Raw genomic sequence first — 12,648 nt, 5'->3', positions numbered from 1 at the left:
TAGGTGGCTCTCTTGCTCCATGAAATAGGTCAGTCTACACATGTTTTTAATTAAGTACTTAGTAATCTGGGAATAAAAAAGCACCATTCCGGCTAAAAGTGAACGTTAATCACACCTACAAACAAGATAAGAAAGAGATTCTTTACCACAAATAAATGAACATTAAAACTGAACAGCCAAGGTCTTAAGAAAAAACCTGTCTCAGCTGGATTTTGTATGAACAAAGAACAGGGTCAAGCCTAGTTCAGTCATTATAAAAAATATAAGAGTTGAATGCAGTTATACTGGCCTGTATTTGGATTTAAATCTTAGAGGGATTCACCAAAGAAATAAAGTGATATTATAAATTCTAGCAGCAACTGTTAAACTGAAGTAAATTAATTAAGTTTATCTTGAAATGCCACATTCATAGTTAAAAAGGTTCAGTGATAATTTACACTGTTTATAGTTTATAATGGTCAAAGACTAGTAATTAGACACAAAGGTATTGTAAATTAATAAAATAAATGATTAAAACCTTTTTTTAGACAGCATGGTATTTGAAACTAAAACTAATTATTTGATTTCATAAGATTAATAGTATGTTTTAAGTATTTGCTATAATAAGAAAACATATTATTTAAACTGACAAGTATTATTGCTTGTTCATGACTTTACTGTATTAATAAGAAGATTAAAAGCTGGAAGCAGTATTTGATTTAATTAAAAGGGAAAGTGGTACAGTTTATTTCTCCTTCTATTGAACAACAAGACCTCTAGACATTATGATGTCCATTGAATTATAGAATTTTAAGGGTGTTGTGTTATGTTTTTGTGTTAAGTTTGTAATAATATACTATAATGTACCTTGTTGTTAATCCACTATACTATTGTCTAATGATGGTAGATGGAGTCCTTATAATGTGGTTCTTTGAAACTGCTCTATTGCTAAAAGGGGCCTCTCTCCTTATCCCGATGAACAGGCTGTAGAGAAAGGAGGGGGTCTTATTGCATTCTACGCTAGCAAAGCTGCAAGTCTTGCAGATTTGGAATTTAGGGTTTATGGAATTAGTGGTTTAGCACAGATAAGAATATATCTTGAAATAATATGCAAAAATGATGGCTTAACAGACATTGATAGGTCATAGATCTAAAAAAGTGTTTGCACAGACTTTGGCCTTGAAAAAACAAGAGACTCTGGAAAACTGCTTGGAATAGCATATTTAGAAGTCAGATACAGGTCAGAGCCTGGTTAGTGCATCTTTTAAGGGATAAATAATTCAAATGAAAACTATTACCACTTAAACTTAGTGAAACTAATTGACTTAAATACTGCACGAGACAATCTTTTGTCAAATCCTCTGTTAGACAATGGTATATGGAATTAAAACTGACTCATTAACAAAATGATGAAACAATATGAGGTTAAAAGAAACACATGCCTTTAATTTAGCAAAATATAATGAATTAGAAGATGATGTCACATATTAAGAACATCTCTCATATATAACACATATAAAAATAGTGTTTTGCATGCACATATAAACAGTAGTGTTTTTATATTATATTATAAACCAAGATCCTGGGAACTTTGGTTCACTTAACTTTTCAGATAAAGGAGGGGCTCGGAGGAAAACAAGGAATGAGATCATAGAGTTGGACAAATATGAAGTTGTGAATTCATTCAGTACATGACACCTATTCATTCTGAAAAGTTAGTCCGGATCTTTTGAAAACTATTATTTGTAAAAGGGATAAGAGCTGTCTCACCAGATTAATGATTGGATTTAATTGAGGCGTCCCATGTATTCCAATGGGACGAAATACCAGGTGGTCCATCTTCTGCAAACTTTAAATACATAAGTCTGTCAATTTCTTGGGTGCTATATTAGTCATCTGGATATATTGCGGGTCAAGAGCGTAATAAAAATACCCCACAAGGAGTAGTAACATCTCTGTCCTCCTAACGTCTCCCCTGAGATAAGAGTGTATACTGAGCTAAATGGAACAGAGTACGTACAGAAATCTGAACCTACGGATTTTGTGACAGTAAGCAAACTTGTTAAATTTGCATATCTCCCAGCTGTCTCTCTGATGTATAGCTGTGCTCACTTCTTTATTAAACGTGAGTTTAAACTATTATTATTATTATTATTACTATTATTACCTCTGACCGTATAACCTGGCATCCTTCACTCCTGTTCCTGGAAGAATGGCCTCCAGCTGAGGTAGTTTCATCAGTTATTTCTTGTACCTGTTTTTAAACTAGATGACCACTACATCGTGTCTAAAGGTATAATTGCAAGAACTGTGTAGTTCTGTATTCCTAATAATCATTGAGTGTCATTATTAAACCCTAACTCTGACCCTAGCCCCGAGTATTAAGCCCCCTCCTCTGAGGTGTCAGTTGCATTCCGCGCTGTGATACGAAACGGGACCCTGGTCAACCTGCAAGTCTTTTGGTATGCTGGCCAATCCGGAGGGGTCAACGTCATAGGTAACATGTCAGTATTTGCATATCTTTCCCAGCCGGTTTGAAGGTGCAGATGTGCCGACTTCTTTATTCAGCCGCTTTCTGCAAACGTGATATCCTCAGAGTTTGTAACCCTCTGCGTGTTGATTGTGGACAACCATGCATATACGCAGAGCAATTGGACACAATTGGACTATGCTTGACACACCACAAGACCAATCGCTCTTTAGCCACTCGCTGTACATAGAGGCGCGTATCAGGTAAGCACCGTGTGTTCGCTACGGCAGCACATATACTAAAATTGGAACGATACAGAGAAGATTAGCATGGCCCCTGAATCTACTATTCCCAACGACAAAAAAAGACCAAAAATGTGGAACGCTTCACGAATTTGCGTGTCATCCTTGCGCAGGGGCCATGCTAATCTTCTCTGTATCGTTCCAATTTTAGTATATGTGCTGCCGTAGCGAACACACGGTGCTTACCTGATACGCGCCTCTATGTACAGCGAGTGGCTAAAGAGCGATTGGTCTTGTGGTGTGTCAAGCATAGTCCAATTGTGTCCAATTGCTCTGCGTATATGCATGGTTGTCCACAATCAACACGCAGAGGGTTACAAACTCTGAGGATATCACGTTTGTAGAAAGCGGCTGAATAAAGAAGTCTGCACATCTGCACCTTCAAACCGGCTGGGAAAGATATGCAAATACTGACATGTTACCTATGACGTTGACCCCTCCGGATTGGCCAGCATACCAAAAGACTTGCAGGTTGACCAGGGTCCCGTTTCGTATCACAGCGCGGAATGCAACTGACACCTCAGAGGAGGGGGCTTAATACTCGGGGCTAGGGTCAGAGTTAGGGTTTAATAATGACACTCAATGATTATTAGGAATACAGAACTACACAGTTCTTGCAATTATACCTTTAGACACGATGTAGTGGTCATCTAGTTTAAAAACAGGTACAAGAAATAACTGATGAAACTACCTCAGCTGGAGGCCATTCTTCCAGGAACAGGAGTGAAGGATGCCAGGTTATACGGTCAGAGGTAATAATAGTAATAATAATAATAATAATAGTTTAAACTCACGTTTAATAAAGAAGTGAGCACAGCTATACATCAGAGAGACAGCTGGGAGATATGCAAATTTAACAAGTTTGCTTACTGTCACAAAATCCGTAGGTTCAGATTTCTGTACGTACTCTGTTCCATTTAGCTCAGTATACACTCTTATCTCAGGGGAGACGTTAGGAGGACAGAGATGTTACTACTCCTTGTGGGGTATTTTTATTACGCTCTTGACCCGCAATATATCCAGATGACTAATATAGCACCCAAGAAATTGACAGACTTATGTATTTAAAGTTTGCAGAAGATGGACCACCTGGTATTTCGTCCCATTGGAATACATGGGACGCCTCAATTAAATCCAATCATTAATCTGGTGAGACAGCTCTTATCCCTTTTACAAATAATAGTTTTCAAAAGATCCGGACTAACTTTTCAGAATGAATAGGTGTCATGTACTGAATGAATTCACAACTTCATATTTGTCCAACTCTATGATCTCATTCCTTGTTTTCCTCCGAGCCCCTCCTTTATCTGAAAAGTTAAGTGAACCAAAGTTCCCAGGATCTTGGTTTATAATATAATATAAAAACACTACTGTTTATATGTGCATGCAAAACACTATTTTTATATGTGTTATATATGAGAGATGTTCTTAATATGTGACATCATCTTCTAATTCATTATATTTTGCTAAATTAAAGGCATGTGTTTCTTTTAACCTCATATTGTTTCATCATTTTGTTAATGAGTCAGTTTTAATTCCATATACCATTGTCTAACAGAGGATTTGACAAAAGATTGTCTCGTGCAGTATTTAAGTCAATTAGTTTCACTAAGTTTAAGTGGTAATAGTTTTCATTAGAATTATTTATCCCTTAAAAGATGCACTAACCAGGCTCTGACCTGTATCTGACTTCTAAATATGCTATTCCAAGCAGTTTTCCAGAGTCTCTTGTTTTTTCAAGGCCAAAGTCTGTGCAAACACTTTTTTAGATCTATGACCTATCAATGTCTGTTAAGCCATCGTTTTTGCATATTATTTCAAGATATATTCTTATCTGTGCTAAACCACTAATTCCATAAACCCTAAATTCCAAATCTACAAGACTTGCAGCTTTGCTAGCGTAGAATGCAATAAGACCCCCTCCTTTCTCTACAGCCTGTTCATCGGGATAAGGAGAGAGGCCCCTTTTAGCAATAGAGCAGTTTCAAAGAACCACATTATAAGGACTCCATCTACCATCATTAGACAATAGTATAGTGGATTAACAACAAGGTACATTATAGTATATTATTACAAACTTAACACAAAAACATAACACAACACCCTTAAAATTCTATAATTCAATGGACATCATAATGTCTAGAGGTCTTGTTGTTCAATAGAAGGAGAAATAAACTGTACCACTTTCCCTTTTAATTAAATCAAATACTGCTTCCAGCTTTTAATCTTCTTATTAATACAGTAAAGTCATGAACAAGCAATAATACTTGTCAGTTTAAATAATATGTTTTCTTATTATAGCAAATACTTAAAACATACTATTAATCTTATGAAATCAAATAATTAGTTTTAGTTTCAAATACCATGCTGTCTAAAAAAAGGTTTTAATCATTTATTTTATTAATTTACAATACCTTTGTGTCTAATTACTAGTCTTTGACCATTATAAACTATAAACAGTGTAAATTATCACTGAACCTTTTTAACTATGAATGTGGCATTTCAAGATAAACTTAATTAATTTACTTCAGTTTAACAGTTGCTGCTAGAATTTATAATATCACTTTATTTCTTTGGTGAATCCCTCTAAGATTTAAATCCAAATACAGGCCAGTATAACTGCATTCAACTCTTATATTTTTTATAATGACTGAACTAGGCTTGACCCTGTTCTTTGTTCATACAAAATCCAGCTGAGACAGGTTTTTTCTTAAGACCTTGGCTGTTCAGTTTTAATGTTCATTTATTTGTGGTAAAGAATCTCTTTCTTATCTTGTTTGTAGGTGTGATTAACGTTCACTTTTAGCTGGAATGGTGCTTTTTTATTCCCAGATTACTAAGTACTTAATTAAAAACATGTGTAGACTGACCTATTTCATGGAGCAAGAGAGCCACCTACTGGCGGTACACGGATACTCCCTCTTTATCCTTCCTTCAAAAAACCTCTAACACTTCATTTTTATGTCAAAGTACATTCCATATGTGAAATCGCCTAGGACATGTCCAGCATATCCATACGTTCCCAGCAGGATTCAGCTTCTGTACCAGGTTTCGCTCTAGTTGTTTCCACAAGAAGTCCCTTGATCCAATGTTTCTCCAGCACAGGTGTGGATTTCCATGGTCTGACTTCATTCCTATAAGATACTTGGACACGTTTAGCTGTACATATTACTTCGATATATTTCCTTTTGTTCACACCGGGTCATTTTGCAAGGTATGCGCTCCATCCAGAATTCTAAAGGAGGTCAAAACTCACTGTGATTCATATTTTTGGGCACTCAATTACTGTTCTTTTCCACATCATCAGTAGCAAACTTAACATAAATGAATCTGAATCAGTTGATGAACCGTGCACTGTAGCTTACTGAGATCCTCCATACAAAGGAGTCCAATGTTTTACTACATGGAATAACTAGTTCACCGTCACCTGTGACATTACTATACCAGAATCTGAATCATTAATGTAGATTAGGAATAGCAGAGGTCCTAAAACTGATCCCTGTGGTACACCACTGGTTACCTCGCTCCATTTTGAGGGTGCTCCTCTAATCAAATTAGGGTTTGGGTTTGGTTTTGGGCTTGGGTTAGGATTGGGGTTCCGGTTCAGCTTCAATGTTTCGGGTTCTACCAGGGGAGTTATTCCAAGGCAGGTACAGTACTATTCCCAACGACAAAAAAAGACCAAAAATGTGGAACGCTTCACGAATTTGCGTGTCATCCTTGCGCAGGGGCCATGCTAATCTTCTCTGTATCGTTCCAATTTTAGTATATGTGCTGCCGTAGCGAACACACGGTGCTTACCTGATACGCGCCTCTATGTACAGCGAGTGGCTAAAGAGCGATTGGTCTTGTGGTGTGTCAAGCATAGTCCAATTGTGTCCAATTGCTCTGCGTATATGCATGGTTGTCCACAATCAACACGCAGAGGGTTACAAACTCTGAGGATATCACGTTTGTAGAAAGCGGCTGAATAAAGAAGTCTGCACATCTGCACCTTCAAACCGGCTGGGAAAGATATGCAAATACTGACATGTTACCTATGACGTTGACCCCTCCGGATTGGCCAGCATACCAAAAGACTTGCAGGTTGACCAGGGTCCCGTTTCGTATCACAGCGCGGAATGCAACTGACACCTCAGAGGAGGGGGCTTAATACTCGGGGCTAGGGTCAGAGTTAGGGTTTAATAATGACACTCAATGATTATTAGGAATACAGAACTACACAGTTCTTGCAATTATACCTTTAGACACGATGTAGTGGTCATCTAGTTTAAAAACAGGTACAAGAAATAACTGATGAAACTACCTCAGCTGGAGGCCATTCTTCCAGGAACAGGAGTGAAGGATGCCAGGTTATACGGTCAGAGGTAATAATAGTAATAATAATAATAATAATAGTTTAAACTCACGTTTAATAAAGAAGTGAGCACAGCTATACATCAGAGAGACAGCTGGGAGATATGCAAATTTAACAAGTTTGCTTACTGTCACAAAATCCGTAGGTTCAGATTTCTGTACGTACTCTGTTCCATTTAGCTCAGTATACACTCTTATCTCAGGGGAGACGTTAGGAGGACAGAGATGTTACTACTCCTTGTGGGGTATTTTTATTACGCTCTTGACCCGCAATATATCCAGATGACTAATATAGCACCCAAGAAATTGACAGACTTATGTATTTAAAGTTTGCAGAAGATGGACCACCTGGTATTTCGTCCCATTGGAATACATGGGACGCCTCAATTAAATCCAATCATTAATCTGGTGAGACAGCTCTTATCCCTTTTACAAATAATAGTTTTCAAAAGATCCGGACTAACTTTTCAGAATGAATAGGTGTCATGTACTGAATGAATTCACAACTTCATATTTGTCCAACTCTATGATCTCATTCCTTGTTTTCCTCCGAGCCCCTCCTTTATCTGAAAAGTTAAGTGAACCAAAGTTCCCAGGATCTTGGTTTATAATATAATATAAAAACACTACTGTTTATATGTGCATGCAAAACACTATTTTTATATGTGTTATATATGAGAGATGTTCTTAATATGTGACATCATCTTCTAATTCATTATATTTTGCTAAATTAAAGGCATGTGTTTCTTTTAACCTCATATTGTTTCATCATTTTGTTAATGAGTCAGTTTTAATTCCATATACCATTGTCTAACAGAGGATTTGACAAAAGATTGTCTCGTGCAGTATTTAAGTCAATTAGTTTCACTAAGTTTAAGTGGTAATAGTTTTCATTAGAATTATTTATCCCTTAAAAGATGCACTAACCAGGCTCTGACCTGTATCTGACTTCTAAATATGCTATTCCAAGCAGTTTTCCAGAGTCTCTTGTTTTTTCAAGGCCAAAGTCTGTGCAAACACTTTTTTAGATCTATGACCTATCAATGTCTGTTAAGCCATCATTTTTGCATATTATTTCAAGATATATTCTTATCTGTGCTAAACCACTAATTCCATAAACCCTAAATTCCAAATCTACAAGGCTTGCAGCTTTGCTAGCGTAGAATGCAATAAGACCCCCTCCTTTCTCTACAGCCTGTTCATCGGGATAAGGAGAGAGGCCCCTTTTAGCAATAGAGCAGTTTCAAAGAACCACATTATAAGGACTCCATCTACCATCATTAGACAATAGTATAGTGGATTAACAACAAGGTACATTATAGTATATTATTACAAACTTAACACAAAAACATAACACAACACCCTTAAAATTCTATAATTCAATGGACATCATAATGTCTAGAGGTCTTGTTGTTCAATAGAAGGAGAAATAAACTGTACCACTTTCCCTTTTAATTAAATCAAATACTGCTTCCAGCTTTAAATCTTCTTATTAATACAGTAAAGTCATGAACAAGCAATAATACTTGTCAGTTTAAATAATATGTTTTCTTATTATAGCAAATACTTAAAACATACTATTAATCTTATGAAATCAAATAATTAGTTTTAGTTTCAAATACCATGCTGTCTAAAAAAAGGTTTTAATCATTTATTTTATTAATTTACAATACCTTTGTGTCTAATTACTAGTCTTTGACCATTATAAACTATAAACAGTGTAAATTATCACTGAACCTTTTTAACTATGAATGTGGCATTTCAAGATAAACTTAATTAATTTACTTCAGTTTAACAGTTGCTGCTAGAATTTATAATATCACTTTATTTCTTTGGTGAATCCCTCTAAGATTTAAATCCAAATACAGGCCAGTATAACTGCATTCAACTCTTATATTTTTTATAATGACTGAACTAGGCTTGACCCTGTTCTTTGTTCATACAAAATCCAGCTGAGACAGGTTTTTTCTTAAGACCTTGGCTGTTCAGTTTTAATGTTCATTTATTTGTGGTAAAGAATCTCTTTCTTATCTTGTTTGTAGGTGTGATTAACGTTCACTTTTAGCCGGAATGGTGCTTTTTTATTCCCAGATTACTAAGTACTTAATTAAAAACATGTGTAGACTGACCTATTTCATGGAGCAAGAGAGCCACCTACTGGCGGTACACGGATACTCCCTCTTTATCCTTCCTTCAAAAAACCTCTAACACTTCATTTTTATGTCAAAGTACATTCCATATGTGAAATCGCCTAGGACATGTCCAGCATATCCATACGTTCCCAGCAGGATTCAGCTTCTGTACCAGGTTTCGCTCTAGTTGTTTCCACAAGAAGTCCCTTGATCCAATGTTTCTCCAGCACAGGTGTGGATTTCCATGGTCTGACTTCATTCCTATAAGATACTTGGACACGTTTAGCTGTACATATTACTTCGATATATTTCCTTTTGTTCACACCGGGTCATTTTGCAAGGTATGCGCTCCATCCAGAATTCTAAAGGAGGTCAAAACTCACTGTGATTCATATTTTTGGGCACTCAATTACTGTTCTTTTCCACATCATCAGTAGCAAACTTAACATAAATGAATCTGAATCAGTTGATGAACCGTGCACTGTAGCTTACTGAGATCCTCCATGCAAAGGAGTCCAATGTTTTACTACATGGAATAACTAGTTCACCGTCACCTGTGACATTACTATACCAGAATCTGAATCATTAATGTAGATTAGGAATAGCAAAGGTCCTAATACTGATCCCTGTGGTACACCACTGGTTACCTCGCTCCATTTTGAGGGTGCTCCTCTAATCAAATTAGGGTTTGGGTTTGGTTTTGGGCTTGGGTTAGGATTGGGGTTCCGGTTCAGCTTCAATGTTTCGGGTTCTACCAGGGGAGTTATTCCAAGGCAGGTACAGTACTATTCCCAACGACAAAAAAAGACCAAAAATATGGAACGCTTCACGAATTTGCGTGTCATCCTTGCGCAGGGGCCATGCTAATCTTCTCTGTATCGTTCCAATTTTAGTATATGTGCTGCCGTAGCGAACACACGGTGCTTACCTGATACGCGCCTCTATGTACAGCGAGTGGCTAAAGAGCGATTGGTCTTGTGGTGTGTCAAGCATAGTCCAATTGTGTCCAATTGCTCTGCGTATATGCATGGTTGTCCACAATCAACACGCAGAGGGTTACAAACTCTGAGGATATCACGTTTGCAGAAAGCGGCTGAATAAAGAAGTCTGCACATCTGCACCTTCAAACCGGCTGGGAAAGATATGCAAATACTGACATGTTACCTATGACGTTGACCCCTCCGGATTGGCCAGCATACCAAAAGACTTGCAGGTTGACCAGGGTCCCGTTTCGTATCACAGCGCGGAATGCAACTGACACCTCAGAGGAGGGGGCTTAATACTCGGGGCTAGGGTCAGAGTTAGGGTTTAATAATGACACTCAATGATTATTAGGAATACAGAACTACACAGTTCTTGCAATTATACCTTTAGACACGATGTAGTGGTCATCTAGTTTAAAAACAGGTACAAGAAATAACTGATGAAACTACCTCAGCTGGAGGCCATTCTTCCAGGAACAGGAGTGAAGGATGCCAGGTTATACGGTCAGAGGTAATAATAGTAATAATAATAATAATAATAGTTTAAACTCACGTTTAATAAAGAAGTGAGCACAGCTATACATCAGAGAGACAGCTGGGAGATATGCAAATTTAACAAGTTTGCTTACTGTCACAAAATCCGTAGGTTCAGATTTCTGTACGTACTCTGTTCCATTTAGCTCAGTATACACTCTTATCTCAGGGGAGACGTTAGGAGGACAGAGATGTTACTACTCCTTGTGGGGTATTTTTATTACGCTCTTGACCCGCAATATATCCAGATGACTAATATAGCACCCAAGAAATTGACAGACTTATGTATTTAAAGTTTGCAGAAGATGGACCACCTTACCCTGTCTGGGATGAGTGTGGTACTCCATTGTAATTACTTAGGAGTTATATAGGTTTTTCGTCCCATTGGAATACATGGGACGCCTCAATTAAATCCAATCATTAATCTGGTGAGACAGCTCTTATCCCTTTTACAAATAATAGTTTTCAAAAGATCCGGACAAACTTTTCAGAATGAATAGGTGTCATGTACTGAATGAATTCACAACTTCATATTTGTCCAACTCTATGATCTCATTCCTTGTTTTCCTCCGAGCCCCTCCTTTATCTGAAAAGTTAAGTGAACCAAAGTTCCCAGGATCTTGGTTTATAATATAATATAAAAACACTACTGTTTATATGTGCATGCAAAACACTATTTTTATATGTGTTATATATGAGAGATGTTCTTAATATGTGACATCATCTTCTAATTCATTATATTTTGCTAAATTAAAGGCATGTGTTTCTTTTAACCTCATATTGTTTCATCATTTTGTTAATGAGTCAGTTTTAATTCCATATACCATTGTCTAACAGAGGATTTGACAAAAGATTGTCTCGTGCAGTATTTAAGTCAATTAGTTTCACTAAGTTTAAGTGGTAATAGTTTTCATTAGAATTATTTATCCCTTAAAAGATGCACTAACCAGGCTCTGACCTGTATCTGACTTCTAAATATGCTATTCCAAGCAGTTTTCCAGAGTCTCTTGTTTTTTCAAGGCCAAAGTCTGTGCAAACACTTTTTTAGATCTATGACCTATCAATGTCTGTTAAGCCATCGTTTTTGCATATTATTTCAAGATATATTCTTATCTGTGCTAAACCACTAATTCCATAAACCCTAAATTCCAAATCTACAAGACTTGCAGCTTTGCTAGCGTAGAATGCAATAAGACCCCCTCCTTTCTCTACAGCCTGTTCATCGGGATAAGGAGAGAGGCCCCTTTTAGCAATAGAGCAGTTTCAAAGAACCACATTATAAGGACTCCATCTACCATCATTAGACAATAGTATAGTGGATTAACAACAAGGTACATTATAGTATATTATTACAAACTTAACACAAAAACATAACACAACACCCTTAAAATTCTATAATTCAATGGACATCATAATGTCTAGAGGTCTTGTTGTTCAATAGAAGGAGAAATAAACTGTACCACTTTCCCTTTTAATTAAATCAAATACTGCTTCCAGCTTTTAATCTTCTTATTAATACAGTAAAGTCATGAACAAGCAATAATACTTGTCAGTTTAAATAATATGTTTTCTTATTATAGCAAATACTTAAAACATACTATTAATCTTATGAAATCAAATAATTAGTTTTAGTTTCAAATACCATGCTGTCTAAAAAAAGGTTTTAATCATTTATTTTATTAATTTACAATACCTTTGTGTCTAATTACTAGTCTTTGACCATTATAAACTATAAACAGTGTAAATTATCACTGAACCTTTTTAACTATGAATGTGGCATTTCAAGATAAACTTAATTAATTTACTTCAGTTTAACAGTTGCTGCTAGAATTTATAATATCACTTTATTTCTTTGGTGAATCCCTCTAAGATTTAAATCCAAATACAGGCCA

The 12,648-nt window shown here is 36.4% G+C and overlaps 4 non-coding genes across 4 annotated transcripts; 1 reads left to right on the top strand and 3 right to left on the bottom strand.

The window, feature by feature from the left end:
* Window positions 1–2,723: 2,723 nt before the first annotated feature.
* On the top strand, window positions 2,724–2,827 carry LOC131736124 (U6 spliceosomal RNA). The gene has a single exon (XR_009327926.1). It is a non-coding gene; the product is annotated as a U6 spliceosomal RNA (small nuclear RNA).
* LOC131736181 (U6 spliceosomal RNA) lies at window positions 2,820–2,926 on the bottom strand. The gene has a single exon (XR_009327984.1). It is a non-coding gene; the product is annotated as a U6 spliceosomal RNA (small nuclear RNA).
* A 3,508-nt stretch (window positions 2,927–6,434) lies between these two features.
* On the bottom strand, window positions 6,435–6,541 carry LOC131736180 (U6 spliceosomal RNA). The gene has a single exon (XR_009327983.1). It is a non-coding gene; the product is annotated as a U6 spliceosomal RNA (small nuclear RNA).
* A 3,508-nt stretch (window positions 6,542–10,049) lies between these two features.
* On the bottom strand, window positions 10,050–10,156 carry LOC131736145 (U6 spliceosomal RNA). The gene has a single exon (XR_009327947.1). It is a non-coding gene; the product is annotated as a U6 spliceosomal RNA (small nuclear RNA).
* Window positions 10,157–12,648: the final 2,492 nt, after the last annotated feature.

Source organism: Acipenser ruthenus, unplaced genomic scaffold (genome assembly GCF_902713425.1).
Source record: "Acipenser ruthenus unplaced genomic scaffold, fAciRut3.2 maternal haplotype, whole genome shotgun sequence".
Lineage (NCBI taxonomy): Eukaryota > Metazoa > Chordata > Actinopteri > Acipenseriformes > Acipenseridae > Acipenser > Acipenser ruthenus.
Note: the sequence above shows the minus strand (reverse complement) of the source record. Positions and strands in the feature narration are given on the sequence as shown.